The sequence below is a fragment of the Moschus berezovskii genome, chromosome 13, assembly GCF_049115385.1.
Source record: "Moschus berezovskii isolate FMDL1 chromosome 13, NW_MosBer_1.0, whole genome shotgun sequence".
Lineage (NCBI taxonomy): Eukaryota > Metazoa > Chordata > Mammalia > Artiodactyla > Moschidae > Moschus > Moschus berezovskii.
In genome coordinates this window covers 27,275,791-27,288,468 of record NC_142472.1, presented here as the reverse complement: position 1 = coordinate 27,288,468, position 12,678 = coordinate 27,275,791, and positions in this window count along the sequence as shown.

Below are 12,678 nucleotides of genomic sequence, written 5' to 3'. Positions count from 1 at the left end.
ATAACTTCAAACACTGTAGCGGGCTTTCTGGTATCATGAATAAGAGAATGCTTTTAAAATCTAAAGAAAAATGAACCGGGAAAATTAACTCTGAAGAACAGAATCCCCTTGATGTATATTCATCATTTCAAAATGCTGATACCATGCCAGAAAATAACTACAGTATAACAGGAAGAGTCAAATCTGTAAGACGTGAAAAGACTTACGTGTAAATAATAAATAGAGGATTCTACAAAGAAGTAGAATAGGAAGCAGCAAGAATACTTCTCTCCACCTAGATGACAATATATCTGATGCAACTATATCAGAACTTGGAGTCTATAGATGGCATGAAGCTTCCAAAGGAGGCTTGGACTTAAGTTCAATTAATTTCAGTCAGTTTTTTGACTGAACCTCTCAGAATACCCTGGACATCCACACTCGGGTGCATACACCTGGTTGGCATTACTTCACATGTTGTTGTTTAGTTGCTAAGTCATGTCTGACTTGAGACCCATGAATTGTGGCTCAGTAGAGTCCTATGTCCATGGGGTTTCCCAGGCAAGAACACTAGATTGGGTTGCCATTTCCTTCTCCAGGGGATCTTCATGATCCAGGGATCAAATCCACATCTCCTGCATTGTTAGGTGGATTTCTTTACTGCTGAGCCACCAAGGAAGACTACTTCATACATAGATGCTAGGAAAATTGAGCAATCTTTGTGAATCCACTGGGAGAGGACACTGAAAGTTTGCCCCTGGTTTCTACTGGACTTCACACCAAGTACCTTTTCTTTTTGCTGGTTTTACTCTGTGTTCTTTCATTGCAATAAACCATAAACATGATTACAACAGCTTTTTTGAATCTTATCAAATTTATGGCTGATCTTGGTACCAGCATGATTTGCATATTAACAAACTATTTTTATATAGCACTATTAAAGTAACGTAGACTCCCTATTCCATTTTAAATGCATAATTATCTTCATGTGATTCCTCTCTTTCTTTTTTATTTTCCAATATTTTTTAACCCATACAGTAAGTGAATCTAGAAAAATCTGACTAGTCTCATATTTTCCCCTTCTCCTTGATGTAGCTGGGTAGGAGAGTTGACCTGGATCTGCTTTGTCACAAAGATAAATTTCCTTTTATTGACAAGCTTATCCCTTTTAATTATATTTTGTATTGTGTAGGTAAAGAATCCACCTGAAATTCTGGAGCTGCAGGAGACTCAAGTTCAATTCCTGGGTGAGGAAGTCCCCTGTAGGAGGGCCCACTCCAGTATTCTTGCTTGGAGAATCCCATGGACAGAGGAACCTGGCAGGCTATCGTCCATGGGGGTGCAAAGAGACAGACATGACTGAAGCAACTGAGCATGAATGCACGCACACACATATGTAGATAAAAGTTTTCCCTTGAGCTTAAAGCGTAAACCATACAAACCAGTCAGGTTTTTAATACAGCTGTGTACTCGAATATATAGGTTCTTGAAAGTGACTAGAGAAGTGGTATTTGGATTCCTTTCTACTATTTTCCATACTAGTAAACCATATGTACAGCTCATTGGTAACCCTAAGAAAAGGAAGAATAATTTGCAGAGGAATATTTTGTCATGAGTTTCCTGGAAGTTATATCTTCTAATAATACTAAACACTACTTTTGTAACTGACAAAGATTCAAAAATGCTTTAAACTTTGCAAAGTAGAATAGTGCTAATTAGTGCTAGTTAGTTGCAATAGATATGTCATATAGGAAAAGCACTCGGTAGTTTTCTTTTAATTTATTGATTGTGAGAACCAGTGAGTTGGGTGATCTTTCCTCTCCAGCTTGTAGCTTCATGTGTCATTAGACGATTAATCTCTTTGTACTTCAATTTTTCCATCTCCTTGGTAATAATGTTGACATCAGAGGAATTTATGACAGTTTCATAATTTGGGAAATTATTCCTTCCTATTGGTCTGGACTTAACTGTTGCTTCTTAGTCGGATGATAAATTTCCTTAAAGGAAATAGGTAACAAAACCCAGAAGTAACAGGTATTAGTACACTTTGTGTGGGGCTATTGTAATGTTGTTTTCTAGGTCCTTATGTTGAGTAACAGGCCGAAATGGTCATATTTGTAGCAACAATCATAGTGGTTCATAAGTGGCAGTGCAGATATGACTGTTTCTTCCATGTGATGCCATACTCAGTCTGGAAGGGACTTGTCTCAAAGCAATGATCATCACAGTGATAACAGTGATAACTTGCGATTGCTGTTGTTGAGTCTCTAAGTCATGTCTGACTCTTTTGTGATCCCATGGACTGTAGACTGACAGGCCCCTCTGTCTAAAGGCATCTTCCCAACTCAGGGATTGAATCCATGTCTCCTGTATTGGCAGGCAGATTCTTTAACACAAAGCCACTAAGGAAGCTCAACATTAATGCTACTTTTTTAATAATAATAAATTATATCCAGAAAAAGCTATCGTCACTATCCCTCAACAACTAGATGAAGTCTAACCCACCACAATGTTTCCTACAAACTCTAAATCACCAACGTGGTAATATAAATCTTTCCTAAATTCACAAAACCCAACCAGCTATCTGTACCTATTTGTAGAGTTTATAGGCAATTCATTATTAGTGTCTTTAATGTCACTTTGATTAAGTTACTAAGCTATTCACCAGGTGATTTTCCTAGTTTGCTTATTTTCAGATGTATAATGGATGATTCAAATTCACAGAATGTATTCTATAGTAGTATTAAGCTTGCTCTACATTTTCCGCTCCCCAAATTTCGCCTTAGTCACATTTAACAAATTAGGCAACAGCATGTTCTAATAAAAAATCATTCTTTTATATAATCATTTTGTAAAGATATATACTGAAGCAAAGTGGAATTTTATAATTATTATGTTAGTAGTTAATACCAATGGTATTATTATCAAATCATATGTTTGATATTGTCAAATTAGTAAATTTGATAATATTATCCAATATTACAAGTAATATCAAATCAGAAAAATGTATTACTTTTTTAAACAATCAATATACAAGCAACAGTTAGAATTGGACATGGAACAACAGACTGGTTCCAAATAGGAAATGGAGTACGTCAAGGCTGTATATTGTCACCCTGCTTATTATTGAACTTATATGCAGAATACATCATTAGAAACGCTGGACTGGAAGAAGCAAAAGCTGGAATCAAGACTGTCAGGAGAAATATCAGTAACCTCAGATATGCAGATGACACCACCCTTATGGCAGATAGTGAAGAACTACAAGGCCTCTTGATGAAAGTGAAAAAGGAGAGTGAAAAAGTTGGCTTAAAGCTCAACATTCAGAAAACTAAGATCACGGTATCCAGTCCCATCACTTCATGGCAAATAGATGGGGAAACAGTGGAAACAGTGGCTGACTATTTTTCTGGGCTCCAAAATTACTGCAGATGGTGATCGCAGCCATGAAATTAAAAGACGCTTACTCCTTGGAAGGAAAGTTATGACCAACCTAGATAGCATATTAAAAAGCAGAGACATTACTTTGCCAACAAAGGTCCATCTAGTCAAGGCTATTGTTTTTCCAGTGGTCATGTATGGATGTGAGAGTTGGACTGTGAAGAAAGCTGAGTGCTGAAGAATTAATGCTTTTGAACTGTAGTGTTGGAGAAGACTCTTGAGAGTCCCTTGGACTGCAAGAAGATCCAACAAGTCCATCCAAAAGGAGATCATTGTTGGATGTTCATTGGAAGGACTGATATTGAAGCTGAAACTCCAATACTTTGGTCACCTGATGAGAAGAGCTGACTCACTGGAAAATACCCTGATACTGGGAAAGATTGAGGGCAGGAGGAGAAGGGGACGACAGAGGATGAGATGGTTGGATGGCATCATCGACTCGATGGACATGGGTTTGGATGGACTCCAGGAGTTGTTGATGGACAGGGAGGCCTGGTGTGCTGTGGTTCATGGGGTTGCAAAGAGTCGGACATGACTGAGCGACTGAACTTAACTGACCCAAACAAACATATCCATTATTCCAAATGTTACCTCCTACTCTGTGTGTGTGTGTTTTTTTTCTCTTGTTTTCTTTTTGTGGTGAGAACTCATAACAACAGAATTATTTTATCATCATTACTTTGCATATTCAGTTACTTCAGTCAAATCCGACTCTGGCCCTATGAACCATAAAATGCCAGGCTCCTCTTTCCATGGGATTCTCCAGGAAAAAATACTGGAGTGTGTTTCCCTGCCCTCCTCCAAGTGATACATTCTTTATGGTCCAACTCTCACATCCATACATGACCACTGGAAAAACCATAGCTTTGTCTATACAGACCTTTGTCGATAAAGTAATGTCTCTGCTTTTTAATATGCTAAGTTTCTCATAAATTTTCTTCCAAGGAGCAAGAATCTTTTAATTTCATGGCTGCAGTCACCATCTGCAGTGATTTCAGAGCCCAAGAAAATAGTCTGCCACTGTTTCCATTGTTTTTCCCATCTATTTCCCATGAAGTGATGGGACCAGATGCCATAATCTTTGCTTTTTGAATGTTGTGTTTTAAGCCAGCTTTTTCACTCCCCTCTTTCACTTTCATCAAGAGGCTCTTTAGTTCTTCACTTTCTGCCATAAGGGTGGTGTCATCCGCGTATCTAAGATTTTGATATTTCTCCTAGCAAACTTGATTCCAGCTTGTGCTTCATCCAGTCTGGCATTTTGCATGATGTACCCTGTGTATAAGTTAAATAAGTAGGGTAACAATATACAGTCTTGATGTACTCCATTCCCAATTTTGAACCATTTTTCCATGTCTGGTTCTAACTGTTGCTTCTTAACTTGCATACGGATTTCTTGGAAGACAGGTCAGATGGTCTGGTATTCTCAACTCTTTAAGAATTTTCCACAGTTTTCTGTGATCCACACAATCAAAGGCTTTAGAGTAATCAATGAAGTAGATGTTTTTCTGTAATCCTCTTGCTTTTTCTATGATCCAATGGATGTTGGCAATTTGATCGCTAGTTCCTCTGCCTTTTCTAAATCCAGCTTGAACTTTTGGAAGTTCTTAGTTCATACACTGTTGAAGCCTGGCTTGGAAAATTTATGTTACATGACTGAAATTTTGCAGCAGTTTGAAAATTCTTTGGCATTGCCTTTCTTTGGGATTGGAATGAAAACTGACCTTTTCCAATCCTGTAGCCACTGCTGAGCTTTCCAAATTTCCTGTACTGACAGGCAGGTTCTTTACCACTAGCACCACCTGTGTAGCCCCCATGATTGCTTTAGCTATTTATATTAAACAGATTAACTCTAGACTTTGAAAGACACTTCAACTAAGAAATCAAAACCATTATATATTGTTGGTCTATTGTGATGATGCCCAGCTTGTGGTTTTTATCATTAATGTATCAATCAAAGTAGTAACAGTGAGCATTTATTTTGATCTAGTATAAAAATATATTTTCTTAACAACAAACTCTGGTTATTCAGAGTTTACAGGTGGTTAAACAGAGGTCAAGAACATATAGTTAGCAAGTGACAGAAGTGAGATACTTACCTGAAGTACTCAATTCCTGAAGTAGCACTCTGAACCACTTTTCCATGCTATCTTCTGTTTATTGTCAATTCTATATCTCCTTCCTGTTCACTACCAACTAAACAGTAGGCTTTCATAAGAATGGTGTTAAAAATAGAATATTCAAAATATTTCTAGATTAAAACCATACTTATTCATATTTTATAAGATATTAATGCTACTATTCAACTTCGTTGGCTATGCAGTTATTATTTTTATACCTAACATAGAATGGGTATCCAATACTGAGCAAAAACCTAACCTTGTGTATCTGTCCTATTAATTTTTTTTTAATTCAGCAATGTAATGAAACAAAAGCAGCAACGAATGATAAGAATTGAGTATCTATTATGTTTTACGCACTTTTATCTGTATTAATTTATTTATGTATCAGCAGCTTAACTGGTAGATACTATTATTTATTCCATTTTACAGATGGTTAAACTAATTTAACTTAGTTAACAAAATGAAGGGGAAAGTTTTGAATTCAGCAGAGTCCACCTTTTGTAGCTTACTTAGTTAAAAAACAAATAAACCTTGAAGATATAATATTCAACATAAGGAATATGGTTAATAATATTGCAATAATTTAGTATGAAGACAACTGGTTATTAAACTTATTGTGGTGATCATTTAGTAATAATGTAAATGGCAAAACACTATGTGTAATATATCTGAAATTAACATAATATCCTATATCAATTACATTTCAATTTTAAAAAAAGATCAAGATACTAGTAAAAAAGAACTGAATAAAACAACATATTGAAAATAAATTTTAAAACATTTTTCTTGAAAGATAAAAGTACACAGTAATAGGATAAAATCCTTTTAGATTTTTAAAGAAATGCTTCTGGTATCTTTTGGAAAATGTTCATTGTTTTAAATTTCTTAATGCTTTATTTAATTCAAAGTGATTACTCCTTTGGTCTAATAACACATTGAAAAAATTAAAAAGTTTGTTTTTATGAAATGAGATATGAAGACAATTTTCAAAATATTTTAGCATACAAATTTCTTTTGAAATGCCTAATATGCATGAATAATTAGCAAAATTTTTATATGAAAGGCATCTGGACGTCTTTTCATGTCTTATATTATTTCTCAAAATTTTAATTATAACTCTCATGTAAGTACCATAGTTATGGGCATCAACTTTCTTAGTATTCTTACAACTCTGTACTTTTGTAATGGATGTATTAAATTTTAATACTTAAATTTGGGCATAACGGAACTTATTATCTAACATTGATAATTGATTTGCCAGTTGTGTTCCCTCTGTGTATTTTATTTGATACCAGTGAGGAACAGAAACTAAGTAATAATGATATTTCACAGGAGTTTACACATTTCAATTAAGTACTTATTGTCTCTCAGAGAATAGGATATGATTTAAAATTTTAATCTCTCATTTGCATGATAAAGTAAAATTAAGTTCTTATTAGTTCTTTCATATTTCAATGATTTTTCCCTCTACCTAGATTTTTGATGAAGAAATCTGTAATTCTGAATGTTCTGGAGCATCTTTTAAATGACACAGCTGTAAAAGACTGCATACTCATTTTTACAACTAAAGTTGTCTTGCTTTATTATAGAAATTTATTAAAATGTTCCATAAATATAGCATGATTACACATTAGCTAAGAAAAATACAATTTATAATTTTTATTCAGGCAATAATATAAAAACAAAACTGATGAATTTTATGTTGGTTCTGCTATTTCAAATTGTAAAGATAAGAAGTTGATAAGTCCACAGAGTTGGGGCTTACTGAATGTTTGTGTGCTAAAGAAACACACACACACACACACACACACACACACTGCTATAGGTCTATTTAAACACACACCCAAGTTCAAATGCACACATTCATCTGTTTACACATTCATAAGAAAATTTTAATCTATAAAATTTGCTAACTCTTGTGCTAAGTGATAAGAAGTATAGTGAACAAAGGAGCATATTCTATATTTTATTTGAGGAATGTTCATAAAGAAAACAGCACAGGTAAATGGAAAAATACAACTCTAATAAGTGTTTTAGTCTCAGTGGTAGGTGCAGTCATAGGTTCAGATTAAACGTTCTCTTGAAAAAAATGACATTTGAAGCTGAGAGATTAAACTAAGTGAAGAGGAAGAAGAGTTCATGCAGAGTGAGCCCAATAATATCCAATGGTTAAGTACTTAAGACTATATTATAAGAAAAATAGTAAACCACTGAAGTACTGTTATAATGACAAGATTTACATTTTGAAAATTAATTTCTAGTATGGAATGGGCATGGTTGGAGGTAGGAGGTATGTTTTCCAATGTCTCTTATTCAGTTGCAGTCGTTTAAAAGAATGATGAGGATAATTCTGATGAAAATAATGTTAGTGGGTAAGGATGAAAATGGAAGATCCTAGAGTTATCAAAAAAGAAATTTGTCAGAAATGGGTCAGAAATTTGTCCCTCTCATACAGGGAGAGTCAAGAATGATACCCAGTTTTTAGACGGAAGAAATAGATAACCAAGGTGCCAATCCCTAGTAGAAAGAACATGAGAAGACAAGGTAGGATGAATGGATGGAAAATTGTGTGTTTAGTTGAAGTAGACATCCATGCAAGGGCTATTAAAGTACCTGGAAGCTGATATATATGGAAATCTCTGGATCAGTTTAGTACCTTAGTAAAGTAATGATAAATTATTTAACTTCTCCAAATAATATGCATTTACTTTGAAGCAATATGCTGCAAATCAAATCAATCAAATAAGCTTTTTAGTTATATTTATAAAATCCTCTACACAGAGGGTAAATAAAAGTATATTGTAACTAATGATAACAATGTTTAGATATACTATTAAAACAGTAACAGATACCAATTTTAAAAAAAAAACAGGTGTAAATATTTTATAAAATAAAAATAGGAAAAATAATCTTCTAATTTTTTATAACATTTTTATGAAATCTTCAAAGTTGTTCGTATATTCAATCAGTGGGTAACATAAATGAAGACTGATACATTTTGCTGAAGCTAAGCTTCCCTTTGGAGTAAAGTTAATTTGTGATTATAAGTTGCTCTGACTGTTTCTAATAAATGATTCTTATCTAAAATATACTTAATTTTCTGTAGCACCATTTGATGTATTATTGTTTTTGTTCAGTCTTTAAGTCATGTCCAACTTTTTGTGACCCCAATGGATTCCAGCAGGCCAGACTCCTCTGTCCTCTATCTTGCAAAGTTTGATCAAACTCATGTCCATTGAGTTGGTGACGGTATCTAACCATCTCATCCTCTGACTCCCTCTTCTTTTGCCGTCAATCTTTTCCAACTTTGGAGTCGTTTCCAATGAGTAGGCTCTTTGCATCAGGTAGCCAAAGTATTGAAGATTCATCTTCAGCAGCAGTTCTCTAATGAATATTCAGGGTGGTTCCTTCAGGATTGATGGGTTTGATCTCCTTGCTCTCCAAGGGAATTGCAAGAGTCTTCTCCAGCACCACAATTTGAAAGCATCAATTCTTCAGTGCTCAGCCTTCTTTTTGGACCAACTCTCACGTCTGTACATGGCTATTGGAAAAACCACAGCTTTGACTATGTATATCTTTGTCAGCAAAGTGATGTCTCTGCTTTTTAATATGCAGTCTAGGTTTGTCATAGCTTTCCTTCCCAGGAGCATGGATCTTTTAACTTCATGGCTGCAGTCATCATCCACACTTGATTTTGGAGCCCAAGAAAATAAAATCTGTCACTGCTTCTGCTTTATTTCCCCTTTTATTTACCATGAAGTAATGGGACTGGATGCCATAATTTTAGTTTTTTAATGTTGAATTTCAAGCCAGCTTTTTCACTCCTCTTTTAACCTCCTCAAGAGACTCTTTAGCTTCTCTTCACTCTTTGCATTAGAGTGGTATCATCTGCATATTGAGGCTGTTGATATTTCTACCTGTAGTCTTGATTCCAGCTTGATTTGATGTATATGTGTAAGTTTAAAAGGGGCTTCTCTGGTGGCTAAGCAGTAAAGAATCCACCTGCAATGCGGAAGACATGGGTGCAATCCCTGTGTTAGGAAAATCTGGAGGAGAATATGGCAAGCCACTCTGGGATTCCTACCTGGATAACCCCATTGATAGAAGAGCCTGGTGGGCTACAGTCCATAGGGTCACAAAGAATTGGACATGACTGAAGCAACTGAGCATGCATGCCTTCATGTAATGTTAATAAATGTTTGGAAACATTATGCTGTTTTATCATTTTATTGAATCTTCAGAGAAATTTTATTTGAAAATTTATGATAGATTATTTTCTGAACTGTGGCTCATGAACTTTATCATGGTGGTATCCACTTGTTTAATTTTAATATCTCAATTAATATTTTCCCCGAGAATCACCCTTCTTTGCTCTTTCCTTTTCTTGCCTCTCATTTCCCCAAAGATCACCCTTAGTCTGCGAAACTTCCCAAGCCTCTCCCATTATTTCATGTTTCTCATTCATCCCCATTTCCCAGATGGAACAAATGTATCATCTACCAGTTGGTTGAACAGGATTATAGGCAAAGGAAGCAGTGAAATACAGAAAGGGTAGTCCTTCAGTAAACTTTTATTATACATTTATTTCAGTACTGTAAAAGTTCTGAAATAGAAATCATATATTCTGACACGAATATCAGCAAGTCAATTTTTCAATTTTTGCTGAAAATGCTTACCGAACAGATTTTTTCTATGCCTAGACAGCCTTAAGCCATTTCAAATTTTTTTAAAACTTTATTTTATATATGTATAATTCTCAAGATTGGAAAGAAAACAATAAACCAAAGCTTCTATTTCAATAATTCTTGGTATTGTTCAAAGACTATCTGAGATGGTGGAATATGAATATAATGATATTGCAATCAGTGATTTTTGCAATGAAACTGCCTAAATAAAATAATGTAAGAAAATAAAAACAAAGAAAAATTTTTTTTGAAACTAAAACTTTGAGTATCAAAAATATTGTGGTTGCTGCAAAAAATAATATAAAATTAAGCAAGCAATTCCTCAAAAGAATTTTAAGTATAAATTAAAGAAGTTTCTTTGAAGATAAAAGAAAAAAGGGTGAGATAAAAATATATGGGAAACCATTAAAAAAAAGACAACCTATATAATGGGAGAAAATAATTTGCAATGATGCAACTGACAAGGACTTAATCTCTAAAATATACAAACAGCGCACACAGCTCAATATAAAAAAAGGAAAAAATGGACAGAAGGCCTAAATAGATATTTCTCCAAAAAAGATATACAGATAGCCAAAAGAAAAGTGAAAAATGCTCAACATCGCTAAATACTAGAGAAATAAAAATCAAAATTACAAGAAGATATCACCTCATATCAGTGTAATCATAAAGTCTACAAATAAAAAATCCTAGAGAGGGTGTGGAAAAGGAAGCCTCCCACACAGTTGGTGGGAATATAAATTGATACAGCCACTCTGGAGAACAACAGAGAGGTTCCTTAAAATACTAAAAATAAGGCTACCATATGATCTCACACGGAGAAGGCAATGGCAACCCACTCCAGTACTCTTGCCTGGAAAATCCCATGGATGGAGGAGCCTGGTAGGATGCAGTCCATGGGGTCACTAAGTTGGACACTACTGAGCGACTTCACTTTCACTTTTCGCTTTCATGCATTGGAGAAGGAAATGACAACCAATTCCAGTGTTCTTGCCTGGAGGATCCCAGGGACAGGGGAGCCTGGTGGGCTGCCATCTATGGGGTCACACAGAGTCGAACACGACTGAAGTGACTTAGCAAGTTAGAAAGCAATGATCTCACAGTCTTTCTTCTTGGCATACATCTGGAAGAAACCATAAGATCTCACAGTCTTTCTTCTTGGCATACATCTGGAAGAAACCATAATTCTAAAAGAGACATGCACCTCAATGCTCATTGTAGCATAATTTATAATAGCTAAGATATGGAGACAAACTAAATGTTCATTGACTGATGAATGGATAAATAAGATGGGTTATATATTCATAAAATATGAATGGAATATTACTCAGCCCTAAAAAGAATGAAACAATTCCATTTGCAGCAAGTTGGATGGACTTAGACATTATCTTACTAAGTGAAGTAAGTCAAACAGAGAAAGAGAATTACCATATGATATAATTTGCATGTGGAATATAAAAAATGATACAAATGAAGTTATTTACAAAACAGAAATAGGCTCACAGACATAGAAAACAAACTTATGGCTATCATAGTGGAGAGGGTAGGGAGAAGGGATAAATTAGAAATTTGGGATAAAAGATACACACTACTATATATAAAATAGATTAACAACAAGGACTTACTCTATAGCACAGGGAACTACACTCAATCTTTGGAACAGCCTATATGGAAAAATCAGCTGATTTTACATATATATATGCGTGTGTGTGTGTGTGTGTGTATGTAAATATATACATATATTTGAATCGCTTTGCTGTATACCTGAAAGAAACACAATGTCATTGTCAACTATGCTTCAAAAAATTTTTTTAATTTAAAAACCCTGGTATAGTTTATAGCTATCTCCTCACAAACCTTGAGAGTAATATTGAATCAAAGACTTTTTAACACAAAGCAAGGGAGGAAATACTTGCAAACAATATATCTGATAAGAAATATTTATTGTTGATATATAAAAAACCTACAGCTGATTAATAAAAAGACAAACATCCAAATTTAAAAATAGAGAATCTGAATAGACATTTCTTCAAAGTAGAATTAAAATGGCAAAGAAACACATGATAAGACAGACAATATAATTAGCTATCAGAGAATTTAAAATTAAAACTACAATAAACCACATTTTGCACCCACCAGAATGGCTATAGTCAAAAAGCCAGACAGTAAAAAGACCTTTTGGGCACACAGAGAAACTGGAACGCTTGTACATTGCTGGAATATAACATGCTGCAGTCACTCTGGTAAGAACTTCAATTTTTGACTATAGTCACCACATAAACCAGTAATTTCATTTCTATATATAGTTGAAGAATTAAAAATCATGTTCAGGCCAAACATTATCCATGAAGATTCACCACACCATTACTCATAATAGCCCAAAGTGGAAAAAACTCATATATTCATCAAAGAATGGATTAATATTTGATATAGCCATACAAACATGAAAAAAC